The sequence below is a fragment of the Sus scrofa genome, chromosome 14 (genome assembly GCF_054392235.1).
Source record: "Sus scrofa isolate SSC_HxYL_T2T_F1_AM1 chromosome 14, Sscrofa_HxYL_maternal_Yorkshire_Landrace_v2.0, whole genome shotgun sequence".
NCBI lineage: Eukaryota > Metazoa > Chordata > Mammalia > Artiodactyla > Suidae > Sus > Sus scrofa.
In genome coordinates, this window is record NC_139396.1 from 147730126 (window position 1) to 147748620 (window position 18495).

General features: G+C 40.0%; 1 protein-coding gene and 1 long non-coding RNA gene across 13 annotated transcripts in view; both read right to left on the reverse strand.

The window, feature by feature from the left end:
- The window catches only part of ABLIM1 (actin binding LIM protein 1), a 338773-nt gene that overhangs the window by 290379 nt on the left and 29899 nt on the right, over positions 1-18495 (reverse strand). The gene's annotated exons all lie outside the window — the stretch shown is intronic.
- Positions 4039-9360, reverse strand: LOC146397076 (uncharacterized). Its single transcript, XR_014826340.1, has 2 exons — positions 5104-9360; positions 4039-4304 (listed from the first exon to the last, which is right to left on the reverse strand). It is a non-coding gene; the product is annotated as an uncharacterized LOC146397076 (long non-coding RNA).

Sequence of the window (18495 nt, forward strand, 5' to 3'; positions counted from 1 at the left end):
TGATGAAGAATGGAAAGCTGTGGTGAAATGTGATAGGACAAAGAGTACGAACTAAGTGTAGAAAACTGGAAGATTTGTAAAAATGTGACCAAGAATTAGTATCCAGAATTTATAGACACCTATAAATCGAAAATAACCATTTGAAAGAGAGACCTAGTAATCCACTGGAAAATCATGAGAAAAAACAAATGATCTTACATAAATGGGTGAAAAGGTCCTGTTCAGATGCATCAGTAATCAGGAAAATGCAAATTAAAACTAAAGTGAGTTATTTCATACTCAAACTTGACAGTGGCAAGTGTTGGGAAATTTTGGAGAAACGGCAATGCTCTGACGCTGCTGATGGTGAAAAGCCATACAAGCACCTTGGAGAGCAAATTTCCAATATCTAGTAAAATGGAAGCCCCAACGGTTCCTCTTCTGTCTATGCACTCTGCCTCAGGAAGATACCTAAGAATGGTTATTGCATAACTGTAATAGCAAGAAACTGGGGGGTGGGCACTCCGAAATATCCATCGATATCAAGAATGGAAAAATAACTTAGTATATAGTCATAAAAATGCTTGCCTTATAAGTCGCTTAATGCCATGGAAGACAGGAAAAAAATGAATGAACTATAGAAACATGTATCCACATGAATTAATTTCAAAGACATAATAGTGAGCCAAAAAAAAAAAAAGGCAAGATATGGAGTAATACATAATGCTTTCATATAAAAAGTGAAAATATGCAAAGTTGTGCTGTATGTTGTTCATTTACATATATGCGTGGGAATACTCTAAAAGCAGTGATAACAACAACTCATGATAGTAATTATCTCGGGGCAGGGGGGAGATTTTGGGAGGGATACATAGGGGAATTCAGGTGTATTTATGACATTTTATTTCTTCCATACTAAGTGAAGTTAGACAGTGAAAGACAAACATCATATGATATCACGTATATGTGGAATCTTAAAAAAAAGGGGGGGATACAAATGAACTTATTTGTAGAACAGAAAAATATTCACAGACTTTGGAAACAAACTTATGGTTACTAAAGGGGACAGGGGATGAAGGAAGAGATGGACTGGGGTTTGGGACTGGCATATGCACACTGTGGTATGTGCAATGGTTGGCCAGTGGGGACCTGCTGTCAAGCACAGGGAATTCTACCCAATATTCTGTGATCATCTGTCTGGGAAAAGAACCTGAAAAAGAATGGGTGTGTGTACACACACAACTGAATCACTTTGTTGTACAGCAGAAATGACCACAACATTGTAAATCAACCACATCACAATAAAACTTAAAAAAAATGAAAAAAAAAAGTTTAAAAATCTGAAGCAAGTATAACAAAATGGTAGAAGTCTATGTATCCGTGTCCACGTTATGCTTTTCTCTCTTCTTTTCACTGTTTAACAGGTTCATAAAGTAATGTTTTCCAACCTGTGGTTAAGAGCCCATCCATTCATTCCTTCATTCGTTCAACAATTATTTACTGTGCACTGGTTCTAGGTACTGCAACACTGTCATTCACTCAGTGTAACCATGTGCCAGGCACTGGGCTCAGCACCATTCACGTTTTAGCGCGTTTCATCACCACTTCACTCCCGTGCTCTTGCGACCTTTTTTTGCCAATGAGGAAACTGAGGCTTAGGGAAAGTGCTTGACCTCGTTCTTGCAGCTAGCAAGTGGCAAGAGTTAAGTATGAACCCAGGGTGACTTCAAAGCCAGTGTTCTTCCCAGGGCATTGACTGTCTACCTCCAGAGATTTCAGCATATGGATATACTCTGAGTTCCAAAACACGCTAGAGTGATCCATTCAAAATGGAGCCACCACCCTGGTCCCAAAGCTGATCACATCATCAAACTCTGGGAGCACATCAAGGCCCCAGGGAAATGAGGACAGTTTTTAAAAAAGATCCAGGGCTTCTGGTCTAATGTGTCCAGAGTTAATTATCTATGGGATAAAAATACCCTAAAGGACCAGATCTTGAAGTAGTTTTCAGAGTCTGAGTCCAAAACTGAAACAGAAACTGCAGAATGTGTTACTATGTCCTCTGAGTGTGAATGTCTATAGATGCTCCCAGGACATAGAGCATAGAAAACTGTGTGGCTTGGCTAAGGAATGGAGTCTGGACATAGATCCAAGGTTTCTTAAACCTAAGCCTGAGAAAATGACACTGTACTCCAATGTGATGAGAAATAGAGAAAAGTTAACACTTTGCTGGAATGGAAATCTTCTATGCAAAACGCCTTTTGATCATTCTGCCTTGTGGTCTACTAGTAAAATGCCATGTTCACTGACTTGGTGCAATTATTGGGTAAAACTGTATGTCAATTTAAAAAATAACACTTTCCTCATTCTTTCAACCACTTTACTTGAACATAAACACTTTGAGAACAGAGGCACTGAATTATATCAGTAAACATTCATGCAAGCAAATCAGCCTAATTCAATAGCTTTTCATCCTTCATTCAAAAACTGCTTTACTGTTCATACAACTGGGTTATGTTTCTTTTCTCAAATAATGTGTACACAAAGAATGTGTTCCTTGAAAAAAATCTGGAATATAAATAGCTGGAATGCTTTTTCCTCTACGGAAGTGCAAAATTCCACCTAGAATGAAATGGCTGAGCAGGCTATGATCAGCCACCAGTAAAAACAAAAACAAAAACAAAAACAAAAACAAAAACAAAAACAAAAAAATACTGAGAGTTCCCTATCATGGCTCAGTGGTAATGAACCCGACTAGGATCCATGAGGATGCAGGTTTGATTCCTGGCCTTGCTCAGTGGGTTAAGGATCCAGCATTGCCATGAGCTGTGGTGTAGGTCACAGATGCGGCTCAGATCTGACATTGCTGCGGCATGTGGCATAGGCCAGCAGCTACAGCTCCGATTAGACACCTAGCCAGGGGAACTCCATACACCATGGGTGTGGCCCTAAAAAGGAAAAAATAGAATAAAATAGAACAAACAAACAAAAACCTGTGTCATTGGACTAATGACAATATCAGTTAAATAACTGACCTGTAAGTTAATTAGAGCTAAGTTCATAGCCAATCAATAGCAAATATATGAACCTTTATGGTATAACACTAGTTTTAGTCCTAGATCCACTTTATGTCTATACATTTGTTTCAATTTTCTCAACTCACTTTGTTTTTGAGATACACATACCATAATTCACCCTTATAAAGTGGGTAATTCAATAGGTTTTAGTACATTCAAAAATTTGTACAACTATCATCACTAATTCCAGAACATTTTTCATTACCCAGAAAGAAACTCTGTATCCATTAGCTGTCACTCTCCATTTCCTCCTCCCTTCAGCTCCTAGCAACCATTAATCTGCTTTCTGTCTCTATGAATTTTCCTATTCTGGATATTTCATATGTATGGAATCATACAACAGGTGACTTTTTATGTTTGGTTTCTTTCACTTAGCATGTTCTCAGGTTCATCCATGTTGCAGCATCTATCAGTAGTTTGTTCTTTTTACTGCTGAAAAATATCCCATTGTGTGGAAGTTTTTATTTCACCAGCTGATGTATATTTGAGTTGTTTGCATTTTTTACTATTATGAATAACGCTGTTATAAACATTCATGCACAGGTTTTTGCACAGATATACATTTTCAATCCTCTTGGTTATATGAGCTCAGAGTGAAATTGCTAGGTGTTATGGTAATTCTCTTCTTCAGAAACTACCAAACTGTTCTCCAAAGTGACTGTACCATTTTACATTCCCAGGGGTAATTATAAGAGTTCCAATTTTTCCACAACCTTGCCAATATTATTATTTTTTTTATTATAACTATTGTTTTGGGTGTGAAGTGGTGTTTTATTATGATTTGCATTTCCCTAATGAGTTATGATGCTGAGCATCTTTTGGTGTATTCATTGGCCATTGGTGTATCTTCTTTGGAGAAAGGTCCCTTTAAATCTTTCGCACATTTTTAAATTAGGTTGTGCACTTTTGTTTGAGTTGTAAGAGTTCTTTATTCTGACTAACAGACTCTTATCAGAATATCTTTTGCATATAGTTTCTCCCATTTTGTGGGTATATTTTCACTTTCTTGATAATGACCTTAGAGACACGGAAAATTTTAATTTTGATGAAGTCCATTTTATTTATTTGTTCTTGGTTGTTTATGCTTTTGGTGTCACATCTAAGAAATCACTCTCTAATCTAAGGTCGTGAAGATATACGGCAATGTTTTCTTCTATCTCACCTTTTTTTTTTTTTTTTGTCTTTTTGCCTTCTCTAGGGCCGATCCCACAGCATATGGAGGTTCCCAGGCTAGGGGTCAAATTGGAGCTGTAGTTACTGGCCTACACCACAGCCACAGCAACGCGGGATCTGAGCCGCGTCTGCCACCTACACCACAGCTCACAGCAAAGCCAGATCCTTAACCCACTGATTGCGGCCAGGGATTGAATCCGAAACCTCATGGTTCCTAGTCAGATTCGTTAACCACTGAGCCACGACGGGAACTCCTATCTCACCTATTTTTAATTATACCTTGGCATATTTTATATATCACCATAAACTGCCTTAAATTACTTTTAGGAAAAAAAAGCTATATATTAACGAATTAATTTTTATGGAATTATTTATTTTTCTTTTCTTAGGCGGCACCAGCAGCAAATGTTAGTTCCCGGGCCAGGGATCAAATCCAAGCCACATCTGTGACCTATGCCACAATTGTGGCAATGCCAGATCCTTAACCCACTGCTCCCAGCCAGGGATCAAATGGGTAATGCCACAGAGACAAGCCAGATCATTAATCCACTGCACCACAGCAGGAACTCTTAATGAATTAATTTTTTAAAAGTCAGAGTCACTGACAGGGACAACTATGTTGATTAATTTCATATATGGAAATCTCTATGACCAAGTAGTTAAATAAAACACTGAAATTTAAAAGTCAAAATATGGGAGTTCCTGTTGTGGTGCAGCAGAAACAAATCCGACTAGTATCCATGAGGATGCGAGTTCGATCCCTGGCCTCACTCAGTGGGTGGAGGATCTGGCATTGCTGTGAGCTGTGGTGTAGTTCGCACACTCGGCTTGGATCCTGCATTGCTGTGGCTGTGGCTTAGGCCAGCAGCTCTACCAAAATATGAAAGTGAATTTTTTACATTGGCATGGGCTCCAACTGAAATTCAGATGATACAGCCTAGCATCATGTTCAGATTCCCTAGTCTACATTAGTGTGCTCATTTAGTATAAATATAATAATTAAGAGCATGCTAGAATCATTGATTCTATGTATGAATCCCTAAAATGGATTAGGAGCCTGTGTGGAGGACCAGGAATAAGGTAATGGAGTTTGGACTTTGTTACATAAGCGAAACCATTGAGAAGGCTTTTGAGCAAGGAGTGACAAATTTTAGGAAGATTTGGAGTGCCAGGCAACGTGTGAGTGAGAGAGGTGATGGGACGAGGGTGGAGAATGAGGAAAGAGAGCCCTAAATAAGGGCTTTAGGGAAAACTGTAACTATTCCGGATCCTTTGACTGAATTGTCTAGCAACACTAAGCTGGGGCCAAAAAATTGCCCTTTAAAACAAAAATATTGTAGCCCACAGCTCATGCAGCTTGATAATATGTAATTCAGCCACGGTAATGTTTTACCCCAAGCGAAAACATGCTCTTTGAAGATCTAAAATTTAGTCTCTGGAATTAATTTAATCAGCTGTACTAAACAATTTAAAAGGCACCCTTCTTGTAGCATGCTGGGCTGAAACTAATTATTTATACAGTGAACTGGAACCTGTTGAGAAAAACTTGGAGAGGTCACAAGTACCCAAAGAACACAAGTGATGCGTGGGAAAACTGATTTGCAATATCCAAATTCAGTTTCCTTTTAATTCGATAAAGGACTTGTTTGTTCCCAATAACTAACAGATCAGGTATTTCTGCCCAATACCACCTGTATCAGAAGCAAAGGCGCTGCTGCTGTCATACTTCAGCAAGATGTGTTTGGTATCTAATTCTTCCTTTGTATTTTCATCACTAACTCCCAATTTCAGGGCCTTGAGACTTTAATAGGTGGATTCAGTAACCCTAACTGGTCTTCCTGTCCAATCTCCTGTCAGCGAATTTAATGCACCCTGTACCTGGCTCTGCAATCAAATCTTCCAAAAATACCACCGAGATTGTGTCACTCCTTTGCTCAAAAACCTTCCAAATGATTTTTTGTTTACACAGCAAAGTCCAAACTGCATAAGCTTATATTCATGGTTCTGTGCCATGTATTCCTCACCCACTTTTCCAGCCTTATCTATAATATCTCATTCTCCCAAAGTCACCATGCTAGTCAAACTGGTCTTTGGTTTCTCCTAAACACTCCCTCTAATCTCCCCAACTCTCATACTTTGCTCCCCTTATCCTCCTTCTCTGGGAGGCCCTCCTCACACGCCTCTTTTCCAAATCCATCCAATCCATGGAGATTCAGCTCAACTCCCTGCAGGAAGAAGCCTTCCCAGACCATTGGGCACGTAATAGGGTGATGTGCTTTCTTGTCCATGACTTGACTTCTCGTGGCATCAAAGTCTCAATAGATTACTTTACATGGATTATTGAGTTTGCAAAAGGGTGAAGTCTTCTCTTTACAACAAATGGGTAAGATTCCCAAAGGTAAGCTCTCTTTAGTATGCCTTTCATCACGTAAAAAAAGAAAAATCTCTAATACTTAGGTAAGTATACTCAAGAGGTTAAGAAAGTTCTTCCCTGGAATAGTTTTTAAGTGAGGACATACTACTGACACTGGTTCCAGAAGGGATTTAAAGCAGCTCACAAGACTGCAGAAACTCAGCAAGTTAGCAAGTACAGCTTATGGAATCTTTCCCCCTACCATGAACATAATGCAGCTACAGGTACTGCAAAGGTTTACAGAGACAAGACGGATCCTTGAGTATCTGCCCTCAAGAAGTTCTAAATCTAAGACGCTCTCTCAAGCCCTCCAGTTCCAGTTTCAGTTCCTGTAATATCTTTCAGGTACAAGGAATGGCATGAAGAAAAGAGGCAGACTCCTACTTGGAGCAATGCTGAAGTGTCTCAGTCTGAAGAGCAGTGATTTCCCCAGGGATCTGAGATTACTTATGTTCTTATCTATAGCACCAATATAGCACTGCTCTTAATTTCTCTTGGACACAGATAAACAAAAAATTTTCCACTTTCATTTCCAGGGATGTGGGAGCCAATTGGAACCCCATTTATTTTTTTCATTTATATTTTTATTACTTTAATAAATAAAGATAATTGTCCTAAAATGGAAAATGTTTTAGTAAGAGTTGCTGTTGTGGTCAAGTCAAAATTGTATTTGCAAAGTGGGAACAGGCGTCCAGGAGTCAAATATTACAACACAGCATGTGTGCCTCTGTCACTAAGGAGACTGAGTGTAGGAAGACGGATGAGTAATCATAAATCCCTATGTTACTGGAAAAATCTCTAACCACCCATCCTTTGCCAACGGAAAGCCAGTAGGTCTCCCTGCCTTGCCATTTGTGGAACAGGATGACCTCAACACTTGCCAGCAAAGGAATGTTTTTAGATAAGGTACCTACAAAGAGAGCTTAGAGTGTCTGCCAAAGAGATTTTGACAAGTGGTGGTGTTTTTCTAGAACCACTTCCATAATCCTAAAGTGCCCCTCAGAAACCAGAAAAGCCTAGGAACCAGAAAGCACTGGTCTTGAAGTCTACCGTTATACCATCTGGAATCTGTGAAGAGTAGCCTGGCCCTGGGATATGAAATAAAACACAGAAACTGCTTGTGTTAGGCCAACGACCTCATAAATAAGAATGTAATAAATGGGCTGAAGTGATTTAATCCTTATTGCCATTTGGGGTTTGATTATCAAGCCAAGCCAAACCGAGTCAAAAAATTAGATGGGTGTTTTGGCGGATCAGCTGTATATTAAAAAACAACCACCGCAATGTACATTTCAGCCCCTGCAGAGAAAGCAGTAACACTGACAATTATATATTGTAATAACTTCGCATGGCGACAGACGATAACTAGACTTACTGTGGTCACCATTTTGTAATGTATAAAAATATTGACTCACTATGTTGCACACCTGTAACTAGTATGATATTGTAAAACAATGATGCATCCATAAAAAACTGACAATTATACCTATTCCTTAACAATTTTTTAAAATAATAAAGGTGATATTTGTGCTGGGAAAAATACAAACGGTACATCCAGTGACAGCTATATAAATGTGAATCCGGGAACAGCATTGAAATTAGCAGTACACATGATAAGGTCGTCTATAAAAACATAAAGTGCTCTTAAATCTAATGACCAATATGTAGATAGAAATATTACTTTACCACTTTGTGCTTTTAAAAAGTCAGCTGAATGCAGTAATGCTTAAAATATATTTGAAATACCTTCAAGCTATATGTTGGCGAAAATTCTGATGACACTAGAAAAACAAGGTGCATTGGCATGTCCCAGATTCAACTGTAGGACTGTGGCAGGCAACATCAGCAAAAAATAAAACAGTGGCTGAAATGGACAGTCCCTGCCCAGTTTGAGAGAACCACTTTTTCAGATCTTCGGACCTGTTGAATTCTAGGTTCTATCCTCCCTTGATCTTTGAAACTTGCATCTTCCTTGGTGCTTCCTGACGTCCTGGTTTCCAAGCAACTGTAGTTATAAATTCCAAATCCCTCTTAACCTGAATCTTGCTGTCTCCTGGCCCCAAAGCCTGACCCTGCAAATGGGCCTGTTCATATCCTGCTGTATCCTCATCCTAATTGAAGGAAGATTCTAACCTTTCACTACAACAGGTACAAATATCACTAACGTTTTTTTCAATAATTTTTACCTCACACTTCAACATGATGTACTAAAACCACTAAAGACAGAGTTCAAAGTCACCCAGGAAAGAAATCTCTGAACTTACTGCTACATGACAGAGACCGCTCAAACCCATCTGAATGATTACGGTCTTCAGAGAGAGTGTCCCAAAATTAAATGATTTCCTGCTTGCATAGCCACCCAATCATTACGTTGCATTTTTAAAGTCAATGCGCTTCTCGAAATCTCACACTTCCTCACAGAACATCAGTTCAGCCTCAGAACCATTAAAAAAGTCACAGAGTTCCCATCGTGGCTCAGCAGTTAACGAATCTAACTAGTATCCATGAAGATGCAGGTTCGACCCCTGGCCTTGCTCAGTGGGTTAAGGATCCGGCATTGCTGTGAGCTGTGATGTAGGTTGCAGAAGTGGCTTGGATTCCGCATTGCTGTGGCTGTGGCTGTGGCCATCAGCTGTAGCTCCGATTCGACCCCTAGCCTGGGAACTTCCTTATGCTGCAGGTACAGCCCTAAAAAGCAAAAAAAAAAAAAAAAAAAAAGGTCACCATTATAGGCATTCATTTCATTCTGGGTAATGAATATGTGGATGGTTGCTGTACCATTTTATCCATTTTTGTGAATATTAAAATAGTTTACTTTAAAAAATGAAGTTGCATGGTCTTGCAATTTTAATACAAACGACTAAACTGTAAACTTGGAAAGGTAAATAGTATGGTATGTGAATTATATCCCAATAAGAAAAAAAAAAAAGTAAACACCTTGCTTTCCAAACTGAAGACAGGAGAAACTTGAGACAGACAGTCATTTGCTGAAGCCAAATAAGATATCCTTGGAAAAATGTACAAATGTGGGAAAAAACGAATGCAGCCCTTCTCCCCTCTAGTCACTCAACTAAAGAGAGAAAAATTGCAAAATCCTTTTACTTTCTTGGCTTAAAAAAGAAAACCTCAGAATTAAGAGAGAGCCAATAGCTATAGGTGACTTTACACGCATAGATATTGGTCTTCTTTGGTCCATTTGTTCTTTCCCAGCTGTGTTTTATCTCAAACCTAAAAAGGAAAAAAATGACAACTTCATGAATAAACGGCTAGTTGGATCTATAAGGGACAGGAACTGAAGCAAGGCCAGGAAAACAGGGATTTCTGGATGACAAAGGAAAGGATGGCCAACCTGTTATTTATTACTGGGTGGTCAGGATGAGCAAGAACATATTCTGTTAAAGACCATAAGGGAGAAACTTCTCTTCGAATGATAGTATGATTAAAAAGCTCAAAGATCTTAGTGTCGTGGGGAAAACATAATGTCTCTTCTCTAATTATAAAAGAGGAAGGTACCTAAAACCTTCTGAATTGGCAGAGAAGCCACAATACAGTCCTTATCTGAATAGAAATGGATTTAAAGGTGATGTAATTTTGAGTAACTGGGGAATGTAAGGAAAAAAGAATCCGCTTAACACTTGGAACATTCTCCTTCAAGCGGTAAAAGCTCAGTTCCGTGGAATTGCATTCCCTCCTCTGCTTTCCAGTGTTTAGAATAAGCCTATAGACGAAGCAGAGCAAGTTTATAATCCAGTCAGAAGGGGAGTGCCAAATTTCGGTACCGTAAAAATAGTGGTAGAGCTGATGGAGCTCAGGAATAGGAGTGAATGAGAGCTTGAGACTATTTAGGGATCCCAGTTCCTCAGTTTACATCCTAGTAAGTCCATAGAGGCCAGAGTTGATAGGATAAGAAGTTGGGGTAAATGCATAACTTTTAAAATTAAAAAAAAATTGTTATAAAAAATTAATTAAAACACCAAGTAGGATAAAGCAAGGTAGAGGTATAGCAAGGATATTAAATTTTTATCTTTCATAGGGAAGAGTCTAACATTAATGAATGCAGCAAGAGCGAGGTAGTTTTTAAGTATATGTTTTTATCTATATTATACATATATGTTTAATGTAATGCCATTCAGTACTATTTGTTTTTTTTCCTTTTTTACATTATACATGCATTACTTTTACCACAATTTCTTGATTCTTTAAATCAGAGAATCAAGGGAAAAATAATCTGCATAATAAATAGTCCACCACAAAGACATTTTTGCCATGGAAAACACGAAACCACTGGATTGGCAGTATTTCACTTCAGACAGTCAAATGCCAACTCGGCTGCCATTCAGGCACTGTCAGGTCCTTGCTTCAACCCTAGAAAATCAACTGAAAACTGCCTAATAGGCTTAAAGGACGCTCAACCAAGATCTTGTCTTGTTAGGGCATATTTCTATTAGCAAATAATAAAGTAAAGAGAAGCCATCGATGCACTGGCCTTGAATCCAATGCAGGAAGTCTCTGTTCTCAGCTAGGATAAGGATAGCTATTTCTACAATAACAACAAATCTCTCAGCACCAGTTTTTTGCAGTCTTCATCTGAACATATAATATGGGAATACAGGATACAGAGAGAATTACCACCCAAGTCACTTAACAGTGCTTCTAGGCAATCAGTGGAGTCTCATACTGTAGCAGATAGTTGAAGAGCCTTCACATGATTCTTACACAATGCGCATGGGGCCACAACACTTTCATAATATCCATTTTGTTAGTTGCTAGTAAGAACTCTTTTTTTTTTTTTTTAGGGCCACACCTGTGGGCATATGGAAGTTCCCAGCCTAGGGGTCAAATCAGAGCTGCAGCTAGCTGCCAACCGACACCACAGTCACAGCAACACCAGATCTGAGCTACAGCTCACCCGCTGAGCAAGGCCAAGGATCAAAGCTGAACCCTCATGGATACTGGTCAGTTCTTAACCTGCTGAGCCATGATGGGAACTCCAAGAACTCCTCTTATTTTGTATTTATTTATTTATTTATTTATTTTTGTCTTTTTTTTTAGGGCCACACCCGCGGCCTTTGGAGGTTCTCAGGCTAGGGGTCTGATCAGAGCCACAGCCACAGCAATGCGGGATCCGAGCCACATCTGCGACCTACACCACTGCTCACGGCAACGCCAGACCTTTAACCCACTGATGGAGGCCAGGAATTGATCCTGTGTCCTCATGGATACTGGTCAGATTTGTTTCCGCTGAGCCATGACAGGAACTCCAAGAACTCCTTTTAAAAGTAGACATTTTAAGCTCTTCATACACGTAGTACAGACCTGTACCGCATCTGAGAAAAACAAGAACACGGTCACAAATGGACAGCCACCGATTTTCAGCAACAACTTCACCCCCTGCCTACATTTTTCTTAGGGAAATTTGCTGCCTCTTTACTTGGAACTGCATAGAAAGAAGTAATCCTAGGGGACTTCCAGCACTTCCCTTGGAAGTCTTTCTTAGTCCACCCAGGAGGAAATCTGGGCATGATTAAATCCCAGCTCCTACACACACTCCTAGGGGGCCATTAAAACGGAAAATTGTAGATATGGAAAGGAAGTGGCTGCAGCCTCAAATTCAAATTCACAGGGAAATTGGGTGTTCCCATCATGGCTCAGCAGTAACCAAGCCAACTAGTATCCATGAGGATGCAGGTTCAATCCCTGGCCTCGCTCAGTGGGTTAAGGATCTGGCGTTGCAGTGAGTTGTGGGGTAGGTTGCAGACGCGGCTTGGATCCCATGTTCCTGTGGCTGTTGGGTAAGCCAGTAGCTGCAGTTCTGATTCAATCCCTCGCCTGGGAACTTCCATATGCCATGGGTGAGGCCCTAAAAAGACAAAAAATAAATTTAAAAAATAATAAATTTTCAGGGAAATTAATACTATACCAATTAGAAGTAGTCACTTGGACAGCTGATATGGAAACAGACCTTTGAAATAAGAAAAAGTTTAGCTTTTCTGAGGTAAGGTATAGACTACAAATCAGGGAAGATGTGGCCTTAGCACTTTGGAAATCACTTCACAACAGGGATATACTACTTTCAAGTCGCCCTAAGAATTCAGCTGGACAACAGCGTTCATAGGCTTATCCTTGACATGAATCCCTTAAAAATAATGAACTTACATACTTTGAAAAACTTATAGTTACCAAAGAAGACAAGTGGAGGAGGGATGGACTGGGGGCTTGGGATTGGTATCTGCACGCTGAGGTATAGGGAATGACTAGCCAACAGGGACCTGCTGTATACCACAGAGACAACCCAATATTCTATGACGATTTATGTGGGAAAAGAATCTGAAAGAGAATGGATGTGTCTACATGTATAACTGAATCACTCTGTTGTACAGTAGAAATTATCACAACCTCGTAAATCAACTCTACTTCAATAAAACTATATAAAAAATAATGGAGGCAGTCCACTGTGGCGCAATGGAATCAGCAGCGTCTTGGGAGCCCGGGGACACAGGTTCGATCCCTGGGCCAGGACAGTGAGTTAAGGATCCAGCATGGCCATAGTTGCATCTTAGGTTGCAACTGCGCTTAGGTTACCACTGTGGCTCAGATGTGATTCCTGGCCTGGGAACTCCATAAGCCAAGGGGCAGCCAAAATAATAATAATGATGATGATGGAAGTGCATGAGATTTAAAATCAAAAGACCCGCCAAAAACCGGGAAGGTATATGTAAAACATATATCAGAAAAATGCTGAGCATCTTTAGAAAGAGAAATGGAAGGACATCTCCTCCTATTCCCACTCCTCAAACCCCTACTATTAAAAAAATCAGGCAAGTCACAAAATGAAGTGTGTGGGGAAAGGTCCAAGGCATTCCTCATCAAAAGCATGTAAGTTCAAATAAGATTCTTTTTGGTCCCCACAAACAACTGCCAGAGATTATTTTAAGTTAAAATCCAGAAACTGTGAGGACACTATTACAAACAGTTAGTGGAAGTTTAAAAATGATATAGACTTTCAGGAAACCATTATCAGTATGTCTTCAAATTATGGTACATTCATTTGCAATATTATGAGGTCATTAAAAGAATCCTGTAGAAGCTTTTAGAGACCTGGAAAGTTGTTCATGGAAAACGATAAGAAAACCTAAGTACAGAAAATTACACTTTCGTCAAACATATGAAACACAACCTGTTCGTAAACTTGTGGACTTTCTATATTTAACAAGAATGTTTAGAGTTACTGTGAGGGCAAAGCAGATGGCTTCTACCCTTAATTCTCAGAGATTTTGCTAACTTTGGTAGAAAGCTAGCTATTGCAAGCTGATTCTCATTTATGAAATACAAGTGCTCAAAAACGAATTTTAAAAAGTACCTAATTTCTGCATTTAGCATTATTTTTTTTAAAAGGCTCTACGAAGTGTTCTTTGAAAGCTCCTGAAAAATTTATTCTCGTGCTTGTTTTATTTTAAATATTATGAAATCAGGTAATTGCAAAGTTAAGTATCTCCAAGGACTAACAACTGTCAAAAGCACGTTCCCACAAAAAAAGAGTGTAGAAAGACACAAGTTATCTCTGTGCTCCATCACCGCATTGAGTTTATTTCCAACCACCCAAGTAAGCAAAACGAAACAAAATACTGTTATCTGCACTCTACATATCACTTGCTTCCACAAGTAAAATATCCAGACCAGCAAAGTTGAAGATGAAAAAGGAAATCTCTTCCAGAGTCAATGACTTTGAGTCAGATACTTAAATGGATGGTGCCTCAGTTTCCTCATCTGTTGAATGGGGGTCATAATATTATTTACCTTGCTGTGGTCTGAATGTTTGGGTTTCCCCACCCAAATTCATATGCTAAAATCCCAACCCCCAAAGGTGATGGATGGTATTAGCAGAAGGGGTTTTAGGGAGGTGGTTCATGAGAATGGGACCCCCCATGAATGGGATTAGTGCTTTGGTAAAAGAGACTCCAAGAGCTTCTTTCCACCAAGAGGGCCCTGGAAGAATGTGCCAGCTATGAATAAGAAGACAGTCCTTCCCCAAACGTGACTAAGGTGGCATCCTGATCTTGGAATTCCCAGCCTCCAGAACTGCAAGCAATATCTTTGGGTTGTTTATAAGCCCCTCAGGCCCTAGTATTTTGTTATAGCAGCTCAAACAGACCACAACATATCTCACGGATCATAAATGCATTCATCTGTGTAGAAATTTTAGAACATTGCTTAGGACCTCAACAAATTTTAGGTTTTGTAATCATTACCAATACTACTATTACTAGAAGTATATTTTTAAAGTTGTTATTATTGCTTTTACTATTATCTTTGTTATACGTGAGGATATAAGTACTGCCATTAATGTGGTTACAGCAGAATTAAAGCAATTAGAAAAAGCAACTTCAAGGCAATTTTCCCTAAAAATGAAGATTTAGAATGGATTCTAGAATTAAGAATTTCTATTCCTTGGATGTTGATTCAGACGTAGTGAAACCTGGATAGCGTTAGGGTTATGCAAACTGTCCTGAGCGTCTGTGTGGAAATACTCTCAAGAGTTAAGTGACTCAATTAGCTATTAAAGGTGTCATGTATTTTAGGACTCAGAAAAACTAAAGGTCAATAGTAGAACCACTTGTACTCTTTGAAATTCAAATTGCCAAACTTGGTTACACTGCCAGATTTCTTGCATTAATTAGATATAACCATCCTGGGCCTTTCTGTGAAATAATAATGGTTTTAAACTCAATTTTAAATCAGTCCAAGTGGTAAGATAATAAATTTTTAGTTCTTTGTCTTCTCTTGGCATTTTTCTTTTTCCAAAGCATGCGTAATTGTTAAACCTCTAAAAATCAGATTAGCACTTTTCAAGACTATTCCAGGGAAATAACTGTTAGTCAACAATATACTTAAACAACAGAAACCCTAAAGTCTGTGTTAAAGATGAGGGCTGGCTGAGCGAGGCTGCAGCTGCCTCTGCCTCCTGTTTCCCTACCATGGATCCTTATTTGTGTGGGATGATGTACAGGGGAGAGGATGGATCCTGGGAAATGGGAGGCAGAATGGGCAGCTCTGCCACATGGACAAGGTTTGACAGCTATAAAAAGAGGGACTGATGCAAAAGAAGAAAAGGCTGCTTTCTGCAGGGACTTTATAAAATATTTAAAAACAAAACAACAACAACAAAAAAAAAACCTAACAGATAAATAGGATTTCTCTTCCCTCTCTATTGTTCCTGAAAATGTCCCACTTTTTTTTTTTTTTTTTTTTTTTTTTTAAAGATACTCCATTACAGGAGTTCCCATCATGGCTCAGTGGTTAGTAAACTTGACTAGCATCCGTGAGGATGCGGGTTTGATCCCTGGCCTCACTCAGTGGGTTAAGGATCCGGCATTGCCGTGAGCTGTGGTGTAGGTTGCAGACACGGCTCGGATTCCACGTTGCTGTGGCTCTGGCGTAGCGGTGGCTACAGCTCCGATTTGACCCCTAGCCTGGCACAGGTGTGGCTCTAAATATATATATATTCCATTACATTTATGTATTTATTTTTTTTACTTTTTTGCTTTTTTAAAGCTGCACCTGTAAAGTATACAACTTGAAAAAAAGATGCAAACTATTGCATTTGGAATGGATAAGCAATGAGGCCCTGCTGCATGGTACAGGAAAATATCCAATCTCTTGTGAGAGAACATGATGGAAGAAAACATGAGAAAAAGAATGAATGTGTATGTATGACCAGGTCACTCTGATGTACAGAAGAAATTAGCACAACATTGTAAATCAACTATAATTTTTAAAAAGGTAAAAAAAAAATTTAAAAACCAATGGGGATGCAGCCCCTTCTGGCAACCCAGTTGACCTCTTAGGAGACCAAGAGGCCTCGTTCGAGCAAAGAAGCAGAAGCTTCATGATGGGATCATGGCTCTGCTGGAATTATATCCCGGAACTCGTCATGATCACTCTCTAGGGAAGACAGCGGTAAAAAAAAATCAGAGTGAAGCACCTGAGCCTTGGAGTCAGACTGGGTTCCAACCAAAGGAAAGTCAAGGTTATCCTTCTACCTCAACGGCCACCTATTCTCAGGCTCTGTTTCTACCTCTTCCTTCTTTGCTTAACCTCTAAACTTCAAGGCAACGTTCCTCAACTGCCTGGGGAAAAGGGCCAGGTGTTTTTTTTTTTTTTTTTTCAATTTTCCATCTGTGGCAGAACAACATTATTGTAAAATGCAGTAAATATGTGTTACCAACGCAGGGAAATGAAAAGGCATACAGAACATAAGCCACTGGTCAGGCGTTTGCTATAATGGCTATAAACGTTTCTAAAACTTACTGTCAATTCTATTATCTCACTGGGACTAACCAGGCGTGGGCAGGTACCACGCTCCAAGGTGGACCACCTCTAAGTGGTACTGCTTCCCCATTCGAATCTCTTCCTAGGTAATGTCCCTAAGCTTTATGCTGAAAAATCCCCAGTTGAAAGCTCTCACCCTGACCGTCCCCTGGAACAGACTCAGATGTCCAGTTGCCTGGCTGACCATCCCTCTTGAATGTCTCAGGGGCATCTCAAATTAATACATGCTAACAGAACCCGTGACGTTCTTCCCACTCCAACACCTGTTCCCTCCATCTTCTTCTCTCCCTAAACAGAACCAGAGCCTTCAAGCTCCCCAGGTGCTCTCCCTCCCTCACAGTCTAACTCTGCTCCATCAGTAATTTCTGGCAATTCCTCTTCTAAAATAGTCCACGAATCTGCCCACCAGTCCTCCCTCCACTGGCCCACCCCTCTCCAAGCCACCTCCTTCCTCCCCTATGTCCCTGAAAAGGCATCACAGCAGCTTTTGCTTTTGCTTTTTGCTTTTAAACTGAGAAGAAAAATTAGGTTTATTCATTTTGTTTCAGGGTCAATTTAAGACGCACAATTTTATCAAGCAATTCCTTTTTTTAATTTTTTTAAATTTCCAGCTGCTCTTTCTGTGCTGCTCTTCCAGCTGCTCTCTCCTGCCCACCTGTAAAGGACAATCCACAAAGCAGCAAACGTGAGGTTTTAAAAATGTGAATCTGATCCTGTCATGCCCCTCTTAAAAATCTTCCAGGGGTTTTTCGCAGCTCTCAGAATAAAATCAGACTCTGCTACCATGGCATACGAGACCGTAGCTGGCCAGGGCTCAGTCTCCCTTCCAGCTTTCTCTCTGGTACCATTCCCACCTGTAACCACCTGCCAGCAACCCAGACCTTCCTTCTGTTCCTGAAACACACCAAGCTCCTTTCTGCTCCTTTACATCTGCTGTTCCCTGTGCCTATAACACTTGCTCTCAAGCTCCTCAGGTGGCCCCTTCCTTCCACTCCAATCTCAGCTCAAAGTTTCCCTCTCAAATCAGCTTCCCCGACACCTCCCACAATGCCCAACCCACCCTGCAGTTACCCTCTTTCACATAATCCTGATAGGGCCCTTACTGCTTTTTGAATGTATCTTTTTTGTTTCCTGATTTGTTTACTGTCTGTCTCTTTCTCCCTGGCCCCCAAGAGATTACAAACCTAAAAAACGGGCCCCTAACCGTTCACTGAATCAGCCCAGCATTTGAACGGTACCTTAGTTGGCTCACATAAAAAAAATATTTGTTGAATCAATTAGTGAGTGATTCTGAGAAATGGAGCTTAAGAACCCTGTAGGTCTTTCATCTCAGGGCCCCTTGTTTCTTCATCTGTAAAGCTGAATGCTAACACCAGCCCCACTGGGTGGCCGGGAGAATTCATCCACTTATAAATGAGGTCATGCACATAAAGCACCGGGCACAGGGCCTGGCAGTGGCATTCTGTGAATGGTGGTTAAGAAGTAAATGGCATGCAGTGGCTTACCATGAAGGGGCTCACGCCA